At 44.9% G+C, this 25,315-nt stretch overlaps 1 long non-coding RNA gene across 1 annotated transcript; it reads left to right on the forward strand.

Moving 5' to 3' along the window:
- Positions 1 to 843: 843 nt before the first annotated feature.
- Positions 844 to 3,016, forward strand: LOC109267098 (uncharacterized). The gene is made up of 2 exons (XR_002079949.2): positions 844 to 1,048; positions 2,346 to 3,016. It is a non-coding gene; the product is annotated as an uncharacterized LOC109267098 (long non-coding RNA).
- Positions 3,017 to 25,315: the final 22,299 nt, after the last annotated feature.

Raw genomic sequence — 25,315 nt, forward strand, 5'->3', positions numbered from 1 at the left:
GGACATAAGGTTGGTTTAACATTTTAAAATCAATGTAATTTACTGCATTAATGGATTAAAGGAGAAACGCCATATGACCATCTCAATAGATGCAGAAAAAAGCATTTGGCAAAATTTAACATCCATTCATGATAAAAACTCACTCAGTAAATTAGCTATGGAAGGGAACTTCCTCTAGCTTAATAAAGGGAAACTATGGAAAGCCTACAACTAACATGCTAAAGTTGAAATACTAAGTACGTCCCCTTTAAATACTAAATACTTCTCCCGTAAGATCAGGAACAAGGCAAAGATAGCTCTCACCACTTCTACTGAATGCAACAGCGGGGATCCTAGCCACTGCAATAAGGACTATGGTTTGTGGGTTCAAGCCCCCGCATCGGGCTCTGCTCTGACAGCGCGGAGCCTGTTTGGGATTCTCTGTCCTCTCTCTCTGTCCCTCCCCTGTTTGCATACGATGTGCTCGATCTCTCTCAAAATAAATAAATAAACTTAAAAAAAAAAATCTGGGCTTCTAAGTTTGAACTATATGCCCCCCACCTGGACATAATTTCTGGAGGGGGAACAACTACCCTACCTTAACCTATCTTGCCCCACATCTCCTAGTTCCCTTCCTCAGAGTCCTCTCTTCCCCTTCCCCTTCTCCATCCAGAAATCAGCATCACCAGCTTTCTGACCTACATCTCACCCCCCAACTATTGCAGACCCTCTAGAATTCAGAAAGCGCATAATGCTAGTGGCTCTAGAGGTGACACCCACAAGCCGTGGGTTCTTTGGTCTCTTCCAGCAGAATAAAGATGGAGGAGGAGTGAGAGTCAGGGCTAGAATTGTCCCCTTGGAAAGGGTGACCAAGTACCTAGATGTGCCCTAGACAGAGGAGTTTCCTGAGACCTAGCACTTTCCGTTTTAAACGGGGACGGTGGTGGGCAAACCTGGATGGTTGGTCACCATCCCTCCTGGGAATCCTCCCCCCACAACTACCTTCACTCTGAGAAGGAAAGTGTAAGTGCACTATATCCTGGCCACAGTGGAGAATGCCAGCTCCCAGGTGAGCAACCTTGTAAGGTTTGGTTAGATGTTAAGAGCAAAGATGCCTCCATTCTCAGCCCAAGACGGGCTCTGGATGGAGCTCAGCAAGGCCTGGGTATGTTGCCGGAGGAAGGAACACGCCGAAGGAGCAAAGGGGTCCTACCTTGGGGAGCCCGCCTACCCAAGGTGGGCTGTTTTTTGCAGCCACCACCCTGCACACAGCACACTTCATCCAACCCTGTCATATCCCTGCCTACCCCACATTTTCTACCAAGCACCCGTTTGTTTCTGCATTCAGCATTCACATACATTTAAGTTATTTTCATAAAAGGACTACATTTTGTTAAGTGTTTAAATACAGAATGTTACTAAGGAAAAACTCAGTTTTGCTCCACCCTACCTCACCCTACCCTATGTCCCCTCTTCTAAGGAAACCAGCAAGCTTTTCTAACTTTAGATGTGGTGACTTTCACCCCAAATCTGATTGGTATGCATTTACCTTCATGTCTTGCTTGATCAACTGGATGAATCATTATGGACTCCCTTCATGAAAAAATGAAGAAATGTGCTCCCTTATACTACTGTTCATCTTCCAATCCCTTCCCCATTGTATTGGTTATAGTGTTAGCTTATTCTTCTACTGATTATTTCCTCAAGCTCAACAATCATTTACAATCTTTATTTCCAGTTTCATCCACGTTAGCTATATCTCACACGTTCTACCATGTAACATGAAGAAATTAGCATCCATACTCTATTTTACCTTTCCTCTACCCTATTCTGGCCCCAACACTTCTACTATTACTTTTACATTGCCAAGAGTTATAGTTACCTATGTTTTATAACCATAATTAAGTCTTTCATGCTTTATCTAGAGCATTTAAATCCAGTAAACAAATAGCCCTTACAATGTTATGATTACAATGTTATGTTGTGGATTCATCAAACAAGAAATACATCTCTTTTAAAAAAAATCAGGACAGAGTTCTGGGAAATTACGACTCCGATTGCCAAAGCAAAAAATATAATGTCAAAGTCTAGGAGCTTGTGCCAGAAAGTACGGAAGTGCTTAAATTAATCAGGATGGGACATGTCAGCGGGACACAAGAGTCAACCTGAAAGAGCTCTCAATGGTCAAACCTGGGAAAATCTGAGTAACAAAATAAATAGTGTAGTATTGGAGAATAACACAAAGTGTAAAGCAAATATACTTGAGTCCAGGATGACCTAAATGATTGAATAAATAAATAATTGGGGGGAAAAATCTTCCTTATGGAAGAATTCCAGATAACATATGTAGCTGCTCTCCCCTCCAGATGGAGCTTAATTGTCTCTTCTCCCTTGAATGTGGCTGCACTGAGTGACTCACTGCCAAAGAATAGAGTATGGAAAGGGGAAAAATAGTAACTTTACAGGAGACAAATCTGACAAACAAACACCTGCTTTAATCAAGTGACCAGGGTATCAAGTCACCAGCTGATATCACGTGACGAAGGAGGAACTTCACCTATGTGGTATTCTCCCTCAAAGCAACCCACCCCAGTCTGGTCATGGGAAGAAGTCCAAACTGAGGGATGTTCTACAAAATACCTGACTAATACTCTTCAAAACTGTCAAGGTGATTTAAAAAAGAAGACCAAAAAACAAAAACAAAAACAAAAAACAAAAAACAACAAGGAAAGACTGAGAAACTGTCACAGGAGAGACTCAGGAGACGTGACTAAATACAATGCGCTATACTGGATTAAGTCCGGAAAGAGAAAAAAGATATTAGTGGGAAAATTGTTGAAATTTGAATGAAGAATCTGGAGTTTCAATAATAGTAATGTATGAATGTTCATTTCTTAGTTTTGATGTAATATGGGAACGTATGATGCTAATGTTAGAGGAAATCGGGCGAAGGGTATATGAGAACTCCCTGTGCCATCATGGCAACTTCTCTGTGAATCTAAAATTATCCCCAAATAAAAGGTTTACCTGAAAAATATCTGGAAGCATCCAACTCTTGATTTAGGCTCAGATCATAATCCCAGAGTCATGGGATTGAGCCCCATGTTGGGCTCTGCACTGAGCATGGATCCTGCTTAAGATTTTCTCTCTCCCTCTTCCCTTCCCCCCTTTATGTGCGCGTGCTCTCTCTAAAATAAAATTTAAAAATCTAGAACCAAAAGTCATGGAATTCTCCAAGAATAGAGAAAAAAAATTTTTTTTTGAGAGGGGGAAAAATCGTATCACAAAGGATCATTTCAAGTGTCCTGGTATTTGTATAATGAATATTCCAGAGAGAAAAGGGAAAATAGAAGCAGGAAAATAATTAGAAATGATAGAATAAAATTTTCCCAGAGAAGAAACATCACGTCTTTAAGATTAAAAGTACACACTGAATACAGAGGAGAATAAAAAACAAACAAAAAACATGCATGCTTAGGGTCTCATGAGGTATCAGAAAGCCTAATAGCTCCTGGAAATTGAAAACAAACAGATTATAAAGGTATAAAGATCAAGTTAGCATCAGGCTTCTCTGGAGCTAGAAGCTATGAAACAATGGCTTGCAAAATTGGGGCCGATGTTTTTGAAGCAGCCAAACTAAAAAACAAGTGTAGGGTCCAAATAGAGTTGTGAGAATGAATAATGTTTACCACCCATGCACTCTTGCTGAAAAAAAAGTTACTTGAGCTTGTCTTCCAGGAAAACAACCAAAAAAAGGAAGATATAATGTTGTGATCTGATTCTCAAAGTGTAGCTCCAGGGCAGCGTCTGGTATGCTGTTAAAAATGCAAATTCTCAGGCCCCCCCCTCTGACCTACTGAATCAGAAACTCTGAGTGTGGGCTCCGAGATTTGTGTTTTAACAAGTTTGAGAACCACTGGATTGGTGGATGGTGTTCCCAAATCTTCAGCAGTCTGGTGCACCTACCACACGGCTGCTGTGAGTTGCTGCATAAAATGCCCCCCTCACTCCCCGTTCACCCCAGTCTCAAGGCGAGACAGACTCCAGAGTCTTCGCGGGACCCTGCTGAAGCTAGTCTTCAGCCAAGAATATTTCCTTGCTTAGCTTTCTTCCCCTGCTTTATCCTGGTGATAGTGATTAACTGTGGGAGTGGTCTCAGTTTCACCAGAATCCTTGCCTCAGGCTCTGCTTCTGGGTAGCCTGATCTAATAGCCAAGAAACAACAGAACTAACTCATACACACATTGAAAAGAATGGGTAATAACTGTTTGCCTAGAAGTATTTCATTTAAATTGGAACAGGAAAACAGGTTCTGGTAACAGCATTTTAAAAATGTCTTCAACAATGAAGTGAATTCCAGTTAATAGATTGTACAATTAAGAAGTTTAAAACTCCTAATCATATGATAAAGAAGGCGCATGTTTCTTCTCTCAGAAAGGAATGGGAAAGATGCCAAAAAACTCCAGGAAAAGCACAAAACTGTACCAGAAAATTGTGATTCAAATATGAAGTAAACAAAAATGTGGCATGGTTTTAAACAATTGATGATATGTAAGGAAAGAAAATTATTTGGTCTTAACATTTGAAATACTCTTTTTTTTTTTTTTTGGCCTTATTTTATTTCACTTTTACTTATGGAAAAATTCAAATATATGCAGAGGCAGAAAGAATAGCAAATTCAGCCCCTTGTACCCATCCCTCAGCTTCAATGGTTATCAAGATCTGCTCTATCTCAAATACCTAGAGTTTTCTCTTTTACAGTTGATTTGTCTAAATGAGGATCCAGACAAGGTCTGTATACTGCATTTGGTTGCTATGTCTCCTACATGCCCCCTGGGCTGCTCCGCCTTGGGCAACACCAGTCTAGGGACCGAAATGACATTTCCTTCCCTACTGACCCAGTCACCACCTAAAATCTGCAGGGGTTTTTCTGTTCTTGTTTTAAGGCCAAATCCTTTGTCTTAATCAATATCATCTCCTGAAATAACCATTGGGTCATCCTCACGTCCAGGCTGCTTCAAGCTTTCTCAAATCTTCAGTTTCTTTAGAGTCAAAAGAATATCCAGGTGCTTTATCTTTAGGTTTTAAAGGAACTTTTCTTGGTGATCCGGTCCACATGGAAATGTGGGATTCCCCATTCTAGCATAAACACTGAGGCAGGTGTCTAATGTCTAGAAATCTTCTGGACTTTTCTGTTCACTGAAGTTTATTAAGAGCTCCTCTTAATAAATAAATAAATATGCAATGGACACTTGAGTGCCGGATGAGATTAAAGAGATCCAGACAATGCTCTAATTTATATCTGGACTTCTCAGAAAATTCAGAAAGTCTAGGTTAGGAGCCAAAAGGTGTTTGGAGCTACAAGTGGAAAATCCCCCCAGGAATGATCCCGTGGGTCCCAGTTTTTGTCATAAATTGCTCACTTGACCAGGAAGGTGAAGGAGTGGCCCAGCCTGGGACACACAGATAGCCATCATGGAAGCTTCTGACTCCAATCCAACCATGCCGGGGTCTTAGGTGCTGGACTTTACCCCTTCCCTTCTCTGTATCAAGTGGTTGATTCTAGGTGGTGCTGGGAACACAAGAGGAAGGGAGTTTCGATCTCAGTGGCCCAAGGCCTCACAGTGACCTGCGGGTGGACCAGGGTTTGGACCCCAGGTTAGTCCAGGTCCATATTGTACTCACTTCTCCTCCTTCCCCAGCCCTGTGAAATCTGGGAACCAAAGGGAAAAGTCCTAATGGGACCTGGGTGTTCCCAGAGGGGCCCAAAGGGGATTGCCTACGGTCAGAATGGCCATGTTTCCTGCAGTTAAACCGTTGACTCAGACAAATGTCAACAGACACTCCCAGAAACACGAAACCAAAAGTCAACCAACCGACCAACAGAAAACAGTCTCTCCGACAGGTGAGGAAAAATTGGAGAATTATCAAGTCGATTTCTTCACTATTGTGCTAGAGGCCTGGGGGACTCAAACATTAACCAGCTAATCTGTGTGTGTGTTGGGGGCTTGGTGGGGTGGGGGTGGGGACTGTCTAGCTTGAACATGCCAGACACTGAGTCCCTGCCCTCAAGGAAGCTTCCTAAGTGCTCTCTGCCTGTGAATGATGAACCTCTGATGGCAGAAATGCTTTTCATCATGTTCTCGTTCATTCTCATTGCCAGTATGGGGTCAGGCACAACATAAACACTGTGTGGATGAATTCCATTTTTGAAAATGAGCCTACTCTCTCTGCCACCAGATAAGTCTTCCAGCATTCAGTGATTTTGTAAATTTTTTCTAAAATTTTACAGAGAAAATTGTCATCAGGGAAGGGAATTTAGAGGTGAAATTATGCATGCTGCTTTGTAGACATATTTTTTAAATGCCTTCCTGGATAAAGTAGGGGAAGCAGAGGGAGAGAAAAGGCAGGCTTAGAACATTTGCTGAGGAAAAGGCTTTTGATATCTGAAGGGGGTGTGGGACTGGTGCAGACTATGGTGCTGTGTTCAAGGATATCTAAGGATCCATAGCCCTGAGGTTGGGAAGAAAGCAGGTGTTGGGATGGTCATCAGGGGCATATCTTCAGGCTTCTAGGAATGTGTTCCTCATTCATTCAACTGTACTTATTGAGCATCTACTCTGTGGCAAACCTTATTTGAGGCATTGGGGATCCAACAAAATTCCTGCCCTCTCATGGAGCTTACATTTTAGTGGGGAGAGCAGGTGAAAAAAAATAAGTAAGATAAAACTAGAAATGCATTTACCCGGGGGCGGCTGAGCGGCTCAGTAGGCTGGGCATTGGACTCTTGGTTTCGGCTCTGGTCATAATCTCGCAGTTTTGTGAGTTTGAACTCCGTCTCAGGCTCTGTCCTGGTAGCACGGAGCCTGCTTGGGATTCTCTCTCTGTCCCTCTCTCTGCCCCTCCCCCACTCGCATTATCTCTGTCTCTCTCAAAATAAATAAACTTAAAATTTTTTTTTCAAAAAAGAAATGTATTTACTCCCTGAGCTGGCGTCCCACTTCTATGATTATAGCCCAGTGCTTCATCTGCAGGGTGAAATGATGTTGGCATGAGGTTATTCATTGCAGTATGATTTGTACTAGTGAAAGGCTGGACACAACTTTTAATCTTGAACTGTGAGAACATATTACTCATTCAAATCAAAACAAAAAATTTTTAATGTAATATAGGTTTTATTAGGTGGTGATAAATATGTTATGGAGAAAAATAGAGAAGGGAGGAAGAAAATTAGGTAACACTTGGAGGGGATGTTACTATTTTAAATTGAAGGTCAGGGAAGCCCTAATGGGGAAGATAACATTTGAGTAAAAACCTAAAGGAGGTGAGGATGTATTGGGGAAGTATTCCAGGCAAAAGGAACAACAGGTGCAAAGGCACTGGGGTGGGATATCAAAGGAGCAGCGAAGAGGCCAACTGGATTGGAGCAGAGAGAGCCAGGGGCAGAGGGTGTGTCAGTGTTGCAACCCCAGGCACCCTGAGTCTGAGGGGCTGCAACTATGGGGTACTCATGACCCTGGGAAGCTCCTTTCTCATGCTGACCTCCCCAGTTCATTCTAACATTTCCACAAATGTAACCTGGTCCTTCCCTGGATCTTCTCTTCCTATGAATGTTCGTCCTGAAGTGTGATGCCCAGAACTGCCCTGGCTTGTATCCCCAGTGCCCCCCCCCCACCTCCAGCCCACCTGCCCCCTCAGCAGTGCTGCTGGCTGCCCACTGCTCCCTCCTGGGACCTCTCTTCTCTGCTTCACTGGCCCTCTGGACTCAACTCCTACCCAGCCCTCTGACTGTTTCCCCTCACTGCCCCTGCATACAGAGGCTCCCAGGCTCTGTCCCTACCCTCTTCTCTCTCTCCTACCAACTCTTGCCATCCCACCCTCACCCAAGGCTTCTGAGCACGTTTCTCTTCCTAGCCCAGACCCCCAGTTCTTCTGTTCCTTCGACCTCAATGTCTCCGGTACCATTGACTCCACATATATCCAGAGCTGGACTCGCCACCCACTAATCACTCTTCTGCCCCCCAGACCAGTTCAGGCTGGTCCTCTCGATGCCCTCTCCCAGACAACACTGACCATAATCCCTGCCTAGGCCTCCCATTCCTGCCCACCTGAATGGGGACCAGCTCTGCCTGTTGGCTGCTGCCTCCCTAGCACCTAGCACAGTGCCTGGCACACAGTGAGCACTCGATAAATAAACATTATCAAATGACTGGACAGTCTCATCCTCTGTTTCTAGGTTCTGAGTCTGCTTGCCTCTCCTAGTGACCCCTGCCAAGTTCAGTGGATGGTCCCCCCAGGTCCCCACCTCCCCAAACACTGGGCAGGGGAGGTCCCATGAGTCTGGCCTCATTCCTGAGTGGATTCAGACCCCAGGAGGCACTGGACCTTTACATTTGTCCACTGGAGGCTTAGTGTCATTCTTTGAGTTTCAGTGAATTCCCCCTGCAGGAGACAGAGTGTGAATGGATCATGGAACCCTTTGCAGACAGCTGTTTGAGTAAGAGGAGGGAGAAGCAGAATCAACAGTTAAGGGCCCAGTCCAGCCAGGCACCTGAGGGACTTTAGTGGCCTTCTCAGCAGCATCCTGCATGAGATTGTAAGCCCCACAGAGCAAGGATCTCCTCTGTCTGCTCCTTTCTGTCTGGCACCCTATGGCAGGGGCTTTTAACAGAGGGTTATCCCTCCATCCCCACCCCTAGGTTGCCAGGTAAAATACATGCCACCCAGCTAATTTGAGTTTCAGATAAACAAGTAGATTTTCAGTGTATGTCCCCTCCCAGTATGTCTTTGGGGTATACTTATACTAGAAAATTATTTCTTATTTATCTGAAATTCAAATTTCACTAGGCTGCCTTATTTCTATTAGTTAAATCTGGCAACCCTCTTCCCGGGTGACAGTGGCAATGTCTGAAGACACTTTTGATTGTCACAACTGGAGAGGAGGTCAGGGATGCTGCCAAACATCCCACAGTGCAGAGGAAAGTTCCCCACAACAAAGAATTATCCAGACCACAATGGACCTCTCCTTATGGGTACCCAGAGCACACAGAACTCCCCACTCTACCTCCACCTCTTACCCCTGCCCACCTGCTTTCCTTCCTTCAGGCCATTAAGAGATGTGGAGGGGGGTGGGAGGGAGGGGAGGGTGGGTGATGGGTATTGAGGAGGGCACCTTTTGGGATGAGCACTGGGTGTTGTATGGAAACCAATTTGACAATAAATTTCATATATTGAAAAAAAAAAAAGAGATGTGGAGAGGGGCACCTGGGTGGCTCAGTGGATTAAGCGTCCAACTCTTGATTTTGGCTCAGGTCATGGTCTCATGGCTGTGGGATCAAACCCCCATTGGGCTCTGCTCTGACAGTGCGGAGCCTGCTTGGAATTCTCTCTCTCCTCCTCTCTCTACCCCTCCTTTGCTCTCTCTCTCTCTCTCTCTCTCTCAAAATAAGTAAATAAATAAACATTTAAAAAAAAGTTGTGGAGAGAAACTCATGGTGCTGTCACAGGTGCTGACCAATGCCAAGTCATGAGGTTAATGGGAAAAACAGAATACAAAATTGTATTCCCTCTGGACACTGTGCAAGAGTAAACTATGCACAAAAACATTCAATGGAGGGAAAACGTAAAAGGTCAAGGTGGTTACTTTAGGCAATGGAAATATTTTTCCCCCTCTCCTCATCTCTTTTTCTTTTCTCACACACCTCTTGAAAACCATGTTTATAAAATACTTCAAAAATTTTCAACTTTTCATTACATAAGTATTGTATGAGTACATTCTCCTTGTATTAGAAAACACTGGAAATAATATAGCAAGGCCAGTGTCTTTGACCTGCACATCCAATCTGGGCCTAGCCCCCACAGAGAGAACTGCTCCTGCGGGGCTAATGCGGAGCCATTGGAGGGACCCAGGTCTAACTTTGGCTTTGAACGGACGCTGGAAAATGGGATTATACAGCCATAGGACAAGTACATTCAACTCGTTACTGCCAGGTTGTTTTAGAGTTAGCTGTTATCAATTTACTTTGCCACCAACAAGGAATGACAGGACCGGTGTAAGCCAACTCTTGATGCCACACTTGGAAATGCTAGCTGATCTGATGGGTGAAAAGTATAATCTCATTGTTTTAATTTGCACTTCCCTTATTACAACTATTTTATTCAGCTTTACTGAGATATAATTGACATATGACATTGTGTAAGTTTAAGGTGTACAGTGTAATGATTTGAAGTGATCACCACTATTAGGTTAGTTAACACATCCATCACCTCATATAGTTATCCTCTGTGTGTGTGTGTGTGTGTGTGTGTGTGCGTGTGTGTAGTGAGAACTTCCAAGATCTACTCTTAGCAACTGCAAGTGTACAATACAGTATTATTAACTATAGTCACCATGCTGTCCTTAGATGCCCAGAACTTATTCATCTTATAACTAGAAGTCCAAGTATTTGACCGCCTCTACCTATTTCCCCCACCCCTCAGTCTCTGATAACCACCACTCTACTCTGTTTCTATGAGTTTGGCTTTTTATTTTCTTTTTAAAAAGATTCTACATATAAGTAAGATCACACACTAGGGGTTCCTGGCTGGGTCAGTAGGTAGGACATGCAACTCTTGATCTCAGAGTTGTAAGTTTGAGCCCCACATTGGACATACAGATTACTTAACAATAAAATCTTTAAAAATAAAAGTACGTAAGATCACCCAGTATTGTTTTCCTCTGACTTCCTTCCTATGACTTAGCATAATGCCTGTGAAGTCCATCCATGTTACAAATGGCAGAATTTCCTTCCTTCAGCTGAATGATATGTACGTTTATATATGTACATATGTGAATGTATATATGTATATTTGTGTAGGTATATGTGTATATGTACATGTGTGTATATATGTACACGTATGGATATGTATATATATTATATAAGTGTATATCACATTTCATTATCCATTCATTCATCAGCTACCACTTGGGTGACTTCAATGTCTTGGTTATTGTAAATAATGTGCATTAAACATGGGGGTGAAGATATCTCATCAAGACAGTGTTTTCATTTCCTTCAGATGAATATCCAGAAGTAGGATTACTGGATCATGTGGTAGTTGTATTTTCTTTAGTATTATTTTTTTATTTAAAAATTTTTAATGTTTATTTATTTATTTTGAGAGAGAGAGAAAGCATAGATGGGGGAGGGGTAGAGAGAGAGGGAGAGAGAGAATCCCAAGCAGGCTCTATGCTGTCAGCACAGAGCCTGATGTGGGGCACAATCTCATGAACCGCAAGATTATGACATGAGCTGATATCAAGAGTTGGACGCTTAACCAACTAAACCGCCCAGGCACCCCTATTTTTTTATTTGAGAGAGAGAGAATCCCAAGCAGGTTCCACGCTCAGCATGGAGCCTGACATAGGGCTTGATTCCACGACCCTGGGATCATGACCTGAGCTGAAATCAAGAGTTAGGGGCACCTGGGTGGCTCAGTCAATTAAGCGTCCAACTTCGGCTCAGTCATGATCTCACTCGGTTTGTGAGTTTGAGCCCCACGTCGGGCTCTGTGCTAACAGTTCAGAGCCTGGAGCCTGCTTCAGATTCTGTGTCTCCTCCTCTCTCTGCCCCTCCCATGCTCATGCTCTGTCTCTCTCTGTCTCTTAATAATAAATAAACGTTAAAAAAAATTTTTTTTAAGAGTTAGACACTCAGCCCACTGAGTCATCCAGGTGCCCCTGGTAGTTAAAAATTTTTTTCCATTTTTTGAGGAAGCTCCATACTGTTTTTCATACTAGCTGCATCAGTTTGCATTCTCACCAACCATGCACAGGGTTCCCTTTTTTCCACATCCTCACCAGCACATATTTCTTGTCTTTATTTATTTATTTATTTATTTATTTATTTTACAAATAGCCATTCTAACAGGCATGAGATGCTGCTTGTATCTCTTGTGGTTTTGCTGTGCGTTTCTCTGATGATGCGTGATGTCAGCACAGAGCCTGATGTGGGGCTTGATCTCATGAACCGCAAGATTATGACATTATGAGCATCTTTTCATGTGTCCATTGGCCATGTGTTTATCACCTTTGAAGAAAATGTTACACCTGAGCTTGGATATCTTCAGGGGTTCATCTCTGTTTTCAAATTAATGAAAAATTTACTCAATATGCATGCACATCCTACAACATTCAAAACGGGTGTTCAGTGAAAAGTCAGCCTCCTTTCCATGTCTGAAGCCCCGCTCTGCAACCCTCCATCCAGAGACCACATCCAGATGCGCGGTCTGGCATCTCCATCCAAAGATATTCAATGCACTTGTAAGTGCTCACATATATAACCTTTCTCTTTAATTTTTCCACAAATCGTAACATTTTCCACACTGTTTCCCCACCTGGTTCTTTTCTTTTTTTAATCTGGAACGTGGTTCATTCCACTAGACACAGAACCATTTCATTCTTGTTCATGATTTCACAGAGTCCCATCTGCTGGAGGTATCACAATTGGTTTAAACAGTTCCCTAGCGCTGGACACTTTGGTGGCTTCCAATCTTCTGTCACAGTGTGCATTCCGGTGCATATGCAGTTTCTCACATAGAGGAATACATTTGCAGGCAATTTGCCAGAAGTAGAAGAGCTAGGTCAAAGGGGAAGTGTATTTAAAGCATTTTTTTTTAACGTTTATTTATTTTTGGGACAGAGAGACAGAGCATGAACGGGGGAGGGTCAGAGAGAGAGGGAGACACAGAATCTGAAACAGGCTCCAGGCTCCGAGCGGTCAGCACAGAGCCCGACGCGGGGCTCGAACTCACGGACCGCGAGATCACGACCTGAGCCGAAGTCGGACGCTTAACCGACTGAGCCACCCTGGGCGCCCCTGAAGCATTTAAGCGTGTAACCGAATTGCATTCCGCATCAGTTTGCTGATCATGTCATTTCATGACTGTAAAGAAACTGTCTTACTTTTTAATTCACAGAAAAAATATATTACAATCATTGTCTCTGATGATAAGAAACCATGATTTATAAAACAGCTACTATGTGTCAGGAACTACACTCGTGACACCCGTGAGGCAAAGTGAAGTAAGCCATTTGTTTAAGGCACCCATGGAGTGGATGGCAGAGCCAGAAGTCAAACCTTGGCCTGTTTGGCTGCCTCCGCTGGGCCTAGGCCTTGTCACCAGGCAGGAGGCTGACACCCTGGAATGAGGAACTAGGCTCCAGCATAACTCACAGTCAATCGTGTTTGGAGGTATTTTAATGGGTAATCTTTTCCTTCGCATTGTTTAAAAAGTTTAGTTGGCAGACTGGTAATGATGCGGTCCGTTTAGCTGAAGGTGACAGGAGATAAGGTCAGAACAGCCTGATCCAGGGACCACGGTTGTCAAGGTTTGATCACAGCCATGCCAGGCCCCTCTGGCAGCACAGCAGCTGACAGAGTTCCCAGAAGTTTACGTATTTTGGCAAAAAAAGAATTGCTTAAGAATGTTGAAATGCAGTCATGCAAATGTAGGGTTTTTTAGAGTTAACGTTGATTTAGCTCTTACTATGTGCCAAGCACTGTTAAAAGCCCACCATTTAAACCTCCCAACAAGCCTACTGGAGGCTTATTATCCCCAGGTTACAGATGAGGGAACACCCCTGTTACCTCTCTGAGGGTCTGTCTCTCTCAGTGGGCAACTGGATCTAGAATTAAGTGGCCGTCTTCTCAATCCCTGCACTCTTTTGGAGTGAATTTACGGAAACTGTCACACCTCCTCAAGCCTGAACAGCTCTGGTCTCAGAGCAGAGGGGAACGGAGGGGATGGGGAGCCACAGAAGGCTCCTAACCTGGGGCATGACACATTGGCTTGCATTTCATTTTATTTTTTTAAGTTCAATAATTCATTTTGAGAGAGAGAGAGAGAAAGATAGAGAGAGAGAGCACAAGCAGGAGGGGTAGAGAGAGAGGGAGAGAGAGAATCCCAAGCAGGCTCCACACTGTCAGCACACAGCCTGATGTGGGGCCCAAATTCACGAACAGGGAGATCGTGACCTGAGCTGAAACCAAGAGTCTGAGGCTTAACTGACTGAGCCACCCAGGATCCCTGACTTGCATTTTAGGGAGAGGTTCCATAGTGCCCCAGGGGAAATATTTACAGGCAGGTGTAGGGGGGTGGGGGAGGGGCAGCAGGCCAAGGCCAAGAGGTCCTTGGACTGACCCTCTGGGAAACTACTCAAATCTTCATGAGGCCCTTATCCTCTAAGAGGTACTTACCCGATGGAAATTAAATGTCTATAGTTACAAGCGGCTATTAAACCCTTGAAATGTGGCTCATCCAAGTTCAGAGCGCTGTAAATGGAAAATACATGTTGGATTTCAAAGGCATAATTAGAAAAGTAAGACATCTCAATAATGTTTATGATAATACCACGTTGAAATGATACCAGCTTGGACATACAGGACTAAATGAAAAATATTCTTAAATTTAACATCACCCGTTCCTTCTTCCTCCTTTTAAGTGGTTACCAACAAGCTTGAAATTATCTATGTGCTCACATTGTATTTCTACTGGACGGCGCTGATCCATAACCTTCCCCCAGGCACCCGCCTCTTTTCCGCTTCTTGAGAAGCCGTGGTGGTGTCTAACGGGGACCTGTCAGCCAGAGGTGCACGCGGCCCCCACCAGCGTTCTTAATTTGAGACAACAGGACAGAGGCTGCGACTCCCCGCGACCTGGGTGCGTTCGCTGCGCTCTGCCGCCCTCTAGCGGTTCCTCTTCCAAGCTGACCTTTTTGTGGTGGGATTGGGCTGGGCTGGGCTGGACTGGACTTGGGATGCTGAAACTCTTTGTGGTCCCAAACCATTTATTCCACTCACGTACTATCCTGCTTTGATTTTACTTTTTACTTTTTATGTTTTTGAGAGAGAGAGAGACGGACAGAGCATGAGTGAGGGAGGGGCAGAGAAAGAGGGAGACACAGAATCTGAAGCAGGCTCCAGGCTCTGAGCTGTCAGCACAGAGCCTGATGCAGGGCTCGAACCATGAGATCGTGACCTGAGCCGAAGTTGGACGCTTAACTGACTGAGCCTCCCAAGTGCCCCTCATTTTAGTTTTGATTTTAATTCAAAGTTGCCATACAGAAAGAATTTAAGAAATGTCCCGGTCCCTAGTTCCTATCTTCTCAACAGGTCTGCATACAATTCGGATGTCACAGGTATCCCTTCTCCAACGTGGCTTCTGGCTGGTGGAAAATTATCAATATTGCATAACCCTTTAAATTCCTGGATGTTAATAAGTAATTTTCTTGAGGAGGCTAGAGTTTTTGGTCTTAGAAGGCAGTTTCCTTTGGTTGGCAAAATGGGTTAGCATCATGGCAAATAGGTCATAAAGTGCATTGTGAGGATTTGGGGGGAAAATGTATATAAAGTACTTAGCATAGTGCCTGGTTCTCTTATAAGTTCTCAACATGTGGAGATATTGCATACATAATTATTTGTTGGGGCTCCTGGGTGGCTCAGTCAGTTGAGCCTCCGACTTCTTCTCAGGTCATGATCTCGGGGTTCAAGGGTTCGAGCCCCATGGAGGGCTCTCTGCCATCAGCACGGAGCCCACTTTGGATCCTCTGTTGCCCCTCTCCCTGCCCCCCCCCCCCAATTGTGCGTGTGCCCTCTCTCTAAAAAAATAATTAAAATTTCATTTTTTAAATTTTTTACTGTTTTATTTTATTTTTTGAGAGACAGAGCGCCAACAGGGGAGGAGCAGAGAGAGAGAGAGGGAGCCACAGAATCCAAAGCAGGCTCCAGGCTCTGAGCTGTCAGTACAGAGTCCAATGAGGGGCTCAAACCCACTAATGCAAGATCATAACCTGAACAGAAGTCTGATGCTCAACCAACTGAGCGCCCAGGCACCCCAAAATAAATAAACATTTTTTAAAAATTACTTGTTCTTTACACAAGCAGAGATATTCTGACTGTTGTCACTAGATGCTTATGTCCCTGTATGCTAGGACTTTATTTCAAACGTTTTTTGATGAATAAACAGGGGGTAATGGGAAGAAAGGATTTCAGTAGGTCACTGAGCCAGGAAAACACCCAGCTGGTTTGGGGTCTTCCTGGAAAACCACCCAGCTAAATGAAACCTGAGTCAGCTTGGCCAATGAGGGCAAGGAGAGTTGCCGGAAAGAGGTCATGGATCCACTCAGAGGGAACTCTGGATTTGTCAGGGTGCACGAAGGCATTCACAGGGTTGTGCACAATAAAAATATAAGTTCAAAGAGAGGATGAAACAATATAAAATATGCAGCTGTTCAAGAAAAACTTGTTTGTGTATTTTTTAAGTGGATAATTGTGGGTATCGAATCACTGTGGCATTCATATTCCTATGGATTATTTTATTTTATTTTTTTTAAGTTTATTTACTTATTTTGGGAGAGACAGTGTATGCAAGAGGGACAGAGAGAGGGAGAGAGAGAGGGAGAGAGAGAAAATCCCAAGCAGGCTCTGCACCGTCAGTGCAAGGAGCCGAACGCGGGGTTCGAACTCACGAACCCGTGAGATCATGATCTGAGCGGAAATCAAGAGCCAGGCACTCAACCGACTGAGCCACCCAGGTGCCCCGCCTATGGATAATATTAAAAGAGTGACTAACTGCTATATTTTAAGGTGCTGCCATTCTGATGATGATGGAAATTATAGTCTTTGCAAGTTTATTTAAACTTACAGCGAAAAGTTCTACCTATGTTAAAGTTCTACATAACTTGAAGTGTACGAAGAATCACCGCATCCTTCAAATTCTTGTAGGGAGAACGTGAGCGCAAAATTTTCAAGACCGGGGTCTAGGCTGCCTACCCAGGAGTGGAATTGCTGAGGTTTGGGGATGCACGATCGACATTCCTCAAGGATACTGAACTTTCCAAAGCAGCTGTGCTAATTGACATTGCCCCCCCCCCCCCCCCCCCCCCCCCGCAGCGCAGGGCCAACGCCATTGCTGCCAATCCTCCCCCGTGCTCGATGACTGTGTGCAGTCTGCAACATTCAGGAAGCAACTATGTCCGTTGTCTCCCTGGGAAAGTGCAAGGCTAAGCAGAGGTTGCTTGCAGCCAGAACTCCAGGCCTTCCGTGCCTGTAGGATCAGGGCCCGGAGAACTAGATCAAAGGGTTCTAATGGCTTCGCTCTACAAAAGCCCAAAGCACCCATCTCTGAGAAAGAGCTCTCTCTGCTCACAGCCAGCCCTGTCATACCCCAGGCCTGGCTCCTGCCCCTGAGCACCGCTGGCTACATGCCAGCTCTTGGCTCTTGCCTTCCCTCTTTGTCTCCAAGCTAACCAGCCGCCGTTCACACGGCTTTGCTGTGGGCAGGGAACTGGGCAGCTGGTAGCACTGGCTTCTTACCATCCTGTTCCTATCCTCCCATCACCTCAGTGGAGTCCATAAGTTCAGTCTTTTATGTGTGGTTTCACTAGTCCAATCCTGGGGAGCCAGCCTCCTGCCTCTTGTTTGTGGAGCATGCCCACCTACCTGGCTATGTGCTCTCCCACATTCTCAGCCCCCTGCATTTGGCTACCTGAGATGCTCACTTGCTTAGTGGACCAGGAGAAGAGGTAAGGAGTACCCGCTGGGAAGACCCCCAGCCCCGCGCCCTTCTGGGAAAGAGCTTGAGCAAAGCGCTGTAGTTGCAGATTGTGGCCGCCAGAGGGCAAAGTAAGCAAAGCTTTGCTTCGAAGAGCAGGTTCAGAAAGGTGAGATTTCCCCCTTCTAAAGTGAAACTAGACAGAGTCTAGTGCCCCACTTGTGTTCCCCATCCTCGAGCTGGGTTTGGTGACACCCTCTCAGAAAGGCTTTAGCTGGTCTTTCATACCTGCCTGCCCTCCCCTTACTCGTCCTTGTTACAGCTGTCATTGGGCCCCACCTCTCCAGACCACATGCTGATCCCATGCCCTTGCAGGAAGCCTGATGATGTCTCCTCTTTCCAGATGAAGGATCTGAGCTTCAGAAGGTTAATGAATTGCCTGAGATCATAACGCCTGTAAGTGGCAGCATTGGGATATGAAACAGATCGAGCAGGCTTCGTTATTTCCCCAATGCCCCCCTCTAACCCTGCTTCCATCCCCTCAGCATCCTTCTGGCAGGGCTCCAGCATCCTTCATGGCCCCCGTGCATTGTGGTGACACCATTTGCGTGACGCTGCAGTTGCACATCTATTCGTGAGAATATATCCCACTGCCTGAGGAGAGATCTGGGGAAATGTGCCCCGATATGTTTACACTGCTTAACCAGTACAGCATCATTTTTATTTCCTTCTTTATTCTTTTCCATGTTTTTTATGAATGCATTTTATTTTTTGAATCAGAAAAGAAAGCTATTTTCGTAATGAGGGAGGTCAGCCCCTTCATTTTGCCCGAAGTGTCCACTGGGCTGGCAAACACCTACGTGTCTTGTGAGCCTCAGCTTAAGGATTGGATCTCTGTGACATCCTTTCTTTCTTTTTTTTTTTTAATTTTTTTTAACGTTTTATTTATTTTTGAGACAGAGAGAGACAGAGCATGAACGGGGGAGGGGCAGAGAGAGAGGGAGACACAGAATCCGAAGCAGGCTCCAGGCTCTGAGTCATCAGCCCAGAGCCCCACGCGGGGCTCGAACTCACGGACCGCAAGATCATGACCTAAGCTGAAGTCGGACGCTTAACCGACTGAGCCACCCAGGCGCCCCTGTGACATCCTTTCAAATATCCTGTCCTCTCAGTACTCTATTGCCCCCATCATGACACTTATGATGCTTATCACACTCATTTGTCTGTATCCTCCACCTCATCCCAGATCTGAGCAGGGGCTGGGTCAGATTCATCAGTTTCCCCAGGACCTGGCATAAGCCGTGGATCCATGGAATAACTAATGCTAATTGAGCACTTACTATGTTCTGGGTGCTTAACTGTGTGCTAAGCATTTGGCCTGTATTAATTCATTTCACCCCACAATCACCCCATGAGGTTGAGGTGGGTTTACTATTATTTTCATCCATTTAATAGAGGAGGAAATTGATGCAGGCATAACCTGTTTGAGGCCACGTGGCTAGTAAACCAGCAGACCAGGGGTGGGTACCTAGACTGTCTGGCTCAAGTGTGTGAACTTAAACACTATGCCACCCTGAAAAGTTGCTTGGAAAAGTTCTGCTGGATGAGAAAACTTGGAATTTCTCCAAAGTGTCATTCAACCTGAGAAATGTTTTGCCTAACCCCAAAGGCAAGGATTTAAATCCATACCCCAGCCTGCCATGTGGGTCTAGGGGCCACATAGGCAGTTCGCTCAGAAAAACCTGAACGCTGAGTTCACCTTTACTCATTCACCGGATCACGTGGGCTCGGTTTATGGAAGAGAGAGAGCAGATGTATGTGGAAGAAGGGCTGTGATGGTCTTACTTTCCTGGTGCTAGAGCTGCAGGAACGATCCTGAATGCCCCCTGATGGGTCTCTTCCACCTGTCTAGAGTGGGTCCAGGCCAGAGTGGGGTCCTAGTGATGTGGAAAAGGTTGGGGTTTGGAGCCAGTGGCCCAGAAAGAATTCTTGAGACATCTTCGGTGCAAAAAGGTGGTTTCATTAAAGCACAAGGACAGGACCCGTGTCCTGCAGAAAGAGCTGCATGGGGGTTGTGATGGGTGATTGATTACATACCTTTAAGTGGGGAGAGGTTAGGGATAACGTAAGTCTCCAAGGAATTTTGGAATCAAGGCTTCCAGGACCTTGAGGGGGCTAGCCAGTGTTAGGAAAAGGTCATTTATTACTGACCTCAGTCATGAAATCCTTCAGATGCATATCAGTGGGCCATAAGCTTGGAGTAGGATTGCCAACATATATGTTGGTGGGGGCGGGTAGAGATAAAGGAAGTTTCCAAAGGAATTTTTATATGTTAAAGTAGACTTACAGGATCCCGGGGGTTGGGCTAAGATCACATCTTGCCCTTCGCAAAGTGTCATCATGGAAGCAGCTGGGTTCCCAGAGGAAGGTCACTCTGCCCGTCTCGAGGACTTGTCAGTGGACTGTAAGTTGTCAGGAAATTTAATTTTTTCTTCTGCCTTTGTTTCCCACATTGTTAGGACCTCAACTGAGCATGAAATTTAGCTCTGAGCTTCCCAACGCCCCAGGCAAACAGAGAAACAAGATTGGTACGTCAACACTCCAAGTGAGCTTTCCTCTGTTCTGTAAGTCTGTGGGCAGTTGCTGACTGCCCGTGCCCTGCCAGTCACTGTGCCCAATCCCAAGAAAACAAGAAGACAGACACCATTGATCTCTGCAATGGAAAAGAGTACAGCAGCACTATCCAGTGGAAACGTTGAGGGTCTCAGATGGGAGCCATATATGTAATTCCAGTTTTTCTTCTTTTTTTAATGTTTATTTATTTTTGAGACAGAGAGAGAGAGAGAGAGAGAGAGAGACTGAGCATGAGCAGAGAAGGGGCAGAGAGAGAGGGAGACACGGAATCTGAATCGGTCTCCAGACTCTGAGCTGTCAGCACCAGAGCCAGACGTGGGACTCGAACTCACAAACTGTGAGATCATGACCTGAGCTGAAGTCGGCGACTTAACTGACTGAGCCACCCAAAGGGCAAAAGAAACAGGTGAACTTAATTTTAATAGTATATTTTAACCCAACGTGTCTAAAGTGTTATTGTCTCAACATATAATCAATATAAAAATTATTAATGGAAATTTCTTCGTTTATATATACCTTGAAGTCTGGTGTGCATCGTATACTTATACTTACTGTTCACTCTGACCAGCCACATCTCGAATGTTCAGCATCCCCGTGAGGCCAGTGGCTACTGTATGGGACAGTACAGATTTAGAATTTAAGAAAAGAAACTTTTTTCTTTACCTTAAACTATCAGAAGAAAGGATTATGGCATTTGGTGCTGGAGGCTGGGGCATTCACATTGTTTCACAAGTGGTCGTGTGGTCAGAAATACAAAATGTATGTGGCCCTTGCATTTTTTTTCTTTGTTATTTGTATTTAAGTCCATAAGTAATGAATATATATATTTATTATAAGGGAAGCAATAAAGTAAATAGCCCTTTCACCTCCCTCAATACTGTTCCATTCCCAGAAGTAGGTTTAGTTCTCCATCAGTTGGGTAGAGATCCTTCGATGTATCTATATGCATATATATTTTATTTTACCATACAAAGATATTGCACAGTCCATATTGTTCTGCAATTTGTTTTTCTGGTGTAGCAGTATCTCTTGGTGCTCTATTCATATGTGCACCTCATTCTCTTTAATGACTACATAATATTCCACAGCCATTTCCCTACAGTTTTGGGGCTGTTTTTTTTTTTTTTTTAATTTTTTTTTTAACGTTTATTTATTTTTGAGACAGAGAGAAAGCATGAACTGGGGAGGGTCAGAGAGAGAGAGAGACACAGAATCCGAAACAGGCTCCAGGCTCTGCGCGGTCAGCACAGAGCCTGACGCGGGGCTCGAACTCACAAACAGCGAGATCATGACCTGAGCCGAAGTCGGCCGCCCAACCGACTGAGCCACCCAGGCGCCCCGGGGCTGTTTTTAATTTATGTTTTCACTATTTTTTTTTTTAATTTTTTTTAACATTTATTTATTTATTTTTGAGACAGAGAGAGACAGAGCATGAACGGGGGAGGGTCAGAGAGAGAGGGAGACACAGAATCCGAAACAGGCTCCAGGCTCTGAGCTGTCAGCACAGAGCCTGATGCGGGGCTTGAACTCACAGACTGTGAGATCATGACCTGAGCTGAAGTCGGACGCTTAACCGACTGAGCCACCCAGGCGCCCCATGTTTTCACTATTAATAACACTGCTATAATGGGCATTCTTTATTTTGTTTTTTTAAATTTTTTTGATGTTTATTTATTTTAGAGACAGAGACAGAGCACAAGTGGAGGAGGGGCAGAGAGAGCTGGAGACAGAATCCGAAGCAGGCTGCAGTCTCTGAGCTGAAAGCACAGAGCCTGACGTGGGGCTTGAACCCACGAACCCTGAGATCAGGACCTGAGCCCAAGCTGGACATCCAACCGACTGAGCCACCTCAAGCATTCTTTATTTTATGTTTATTTATTTTTGACAGGGGGGATGGTGGAGAGGGTGCAAGTGGGGGAGGGGCAGAGAGAGAGAGAGAGACAGAGAGACAGAGAGAGACAGAGAATCCTGAGCAGGCCCCCCGCACTGGCAGTGTGAGCCCAATGGTGGGTTCAAACTCACGAACCATGAGATCATGACCTAAGCTGAAGTCAGACCCTCAACTGACTGAGCCACCCAGGTGGCCCATAATGAGCATTCTTGCACCTACCTCCATGGATATATGCCAGGGCAAACCACACCTTTGGTCTTCTGGAATTTCAGGACGGTATCTGTGTGGCACTCACAGAGCCCAGGCATGGCCTGCCTGCATGGCCAAAAGGCCATATGTGTTCTCCCGCCCATGGCTCCCTCTTCCAAGTTCCGAGGACACTTCTGTGGCACTGGGGGCTCAACACAGTGAGCCTTGGTTATACTTTGGATGTCCCAGGGGAGATTAAGGCATCCTCACAGTCCCTGCTTCTATTAGAGTTCAGGGTATTGTGGCCACTATTATTCTTGTGGTGTTATTTTGAGTAATACATTATCTTCTTATAATGGTCTTAGATAAAATGTAAGGCATCATGATAAAGACAAAGGCTCCCTTCACGGGCTTCCTTCTGGAACCAGAGGGCAATACCCAGGCAGGCAGCCTCTCCTAGTGTCGCTGAGGAGCTACCGTGGAGCCTCAGGGTGGATTTACCTCCAAGAACTTGCCATGGTCTGATGCTCAGTTTTGAGTCTCCAGAGCCTGGTTCAGAAATGCCACTTGCAAACAAATTCGTATGAACCATGCTACTAGGAAAGGATCTAAAACCAGAATTCATGCATTGATTTGATTGCTCGTCAAAGTTTACTGACACTGGGCTCGAGCCAGGCCATATCCCAAGCTCTGGTTATAACGAACAAAACAGGCTTGGTCCTGACGGTCTAGTGGGACATAAGCAGGCCATTCCAACCCAGTGAAATGAGGTGTGGTGGTTATGGGATCGACAAGGAAGAAGTGACATATTTAGCACGGGGAAGGAAAGAGCCAGTAAAAGAACAGTATCACAGGAAAGAGAAGGCATGACTGCTAGAGCAAGGTCTCAAAGGAACAGAACTAAACTTGAACCAGAACACAGAGGGGTGGTCGACCTTGGGCAAGAAGAGGGTCTCTTTCCTGAGCAGGGAGGAGGGCACACACAATCACAGGATGGGTGAGGGGCAGTTCTTGCCTGTACAATCTACCCAGGGGCAGGGGTTAGGAGGGAAGCTGATCACTGAGAGTGAGGGGAGGCTCTGGTCTGGCAACGCTTACAACAGGCACCATGGGAGCATGAGGGGCATATATGGACGAGAAAATATTCTGACCCCAGCATGCAAGGCTGCTGCTGTCCCACAGCACCCAGGTCCTGTGTGAGGGCACAGAAAAGTCAGGTAGGCAGACTCATCAGGGCGGACGCTTTATCAGCCTGGCACCACCGAATCAACAAACCATGGAGCTGGATGAGGAAGGGAGTGAGGAGCAGAGGGAGATGACCCAGGGAGAAAAAAGCCTGATCCTGGGTGCCTCATCTCAGTGAGGGTTGTCACCAAGCGCCCACTGCTGGCATCAGAAATTGGGGTATCATTCTCAACTCCCCCTCAACCGCAATCCATCACCAAGATACATGGGTTCACAGCCTAACTATCTCTTTGGCTCATTTACTTCTTTTCATTTTCCCTGGTCTCTCTGCTCCACTCCCCCCACCCCCCCAGAACTCTGGTAATTCTGTGATTATAGGACAGATCTTTGCATCGGAGTTGTTTTAGTGCTGGGGAAAATCTCAGATGGCTTCTAGGGCCAGACAATAAATGAGCGAAGCTGCCAGGGGCTGTGGCACATTGGAAAGCCCTTCACCATCTAACAGGGAAGGAGAGTGCTGCATGAGGAAATGTGGGCCTAGTATTCTGCTAGATCTATTTTTAAGAGAAGCCTAAAATAGCTTTACAGAGAAATGTCCTGATTTTAAGTGTAGGCAAACTATTCAAATTTAAAATAAAACTGCTCCTCCTGAAACCGATATTGCAGTGTATGTTAACTAACTAAAATTCAAATTAAAAAAACACAATTAAATAAAATGCAATGCATCTGCAAAAAAAAAAAAAAAACCCACCTTCATCACAGAGAAACTTTTTCTTCTTCTTCCTTTTCTTTTTATTGTATCTATATGACATGATAGGTGTTAGCTGAACTACAATGGCAATCATTCCACAATATTTGTAAATAAAACTGTATGCCTTAAACTTATACAGTGATGTGTATCAATTATTTCTCAATAAAACTGTTGTTGAGGTGTTTCGGAGTGAAGTGTGCTGATGTCTGCAATTTACTTTGAATTTTTTTTAATGTTTATTTTTTGAGAGAGAGAGAGAGAGAGAGAGAGAGAGAGAGAGAGAGAGAGAGAGAGAGAGAGAGACAGGGTGTGAACGGGGGAGGGGCAGAGAGAGAGGGAGACACAGAATCCAGAGTAGGCTCCAGTCTCCGAGCTGTCAACGCAGAGCCCGATGCGGGACTCAAACTCACGAGCTGTGAGATTATGACCTGAGCCGCAGTCAGACGCTTAACTGACTGAGCCACCCAGGTGCCCCTACTTTGAAATGCATCAAATGATGCACTCTTGGGTGGATAGAGGGATGGATAGATGCTTGATAAAGCAAATACGCAAAGGTCAATTGGAGCGCCTTGGTGATGCACATATGCACAATCCTTTCCACTTTTCTGTACATTTGAAAATTTCAAAATGTAAGGGGAAAATTTTTTAGTTGAAGAATAATTGTGAGTCCACGAACTATTATTTTTGCGACTTCCATTACAAGTTTTAACGGACTTTATGAAAGCAAGGTACAGGTAAATGAGTTCATAACATAAAGGGCATAGAACGGTCCCTAGAATATTTAATAAATATTAGATATTATTAGTGTCATCATTTGGAACAGGAAATGGTCACAAATTGGAAGAGCTGGGCACCTAAACGGATTTCATGGAGGGCTTTCAGCTGACTTTTTATTACAGTGTATAGTGTAGGGACCAGGATTCCATGCTGTTGCTGTATGACCTTGTAACTGTAATTTCCATCTCTGTGTCTCACGTTGCTCACTTTTAAGCTAATGAGAGTTGGACTGTAAGCTCCCCTGCAGTTCCAAAGTTCTGATTGATCTGCTACTCTTCCTGTTTCTGCCTATAGGGGTCTCCATTACCCTTCTTCCCCGCCTCCCCTTTAACGCTTTCCTAAAAACTACAATTCCCAGGAGGGCCCACAGGCGTTGA

Source organism: Panthera pardus, unplaced genomic scaffold (genome assembly GCF_024362965.1).
Source record: "Panthera pardus isolate Hobbes unplaced genomic scaffold, ASM2436296v1 HiC_scaffold_12, whole genome shotgun sequence".
Taxonomy (NCBI): domain Eukaryota; kingdom Metazoa; phylum Chordata; class Mammalia; order Carnivora; family Felidae; genus Panthera; species Panthera pardus.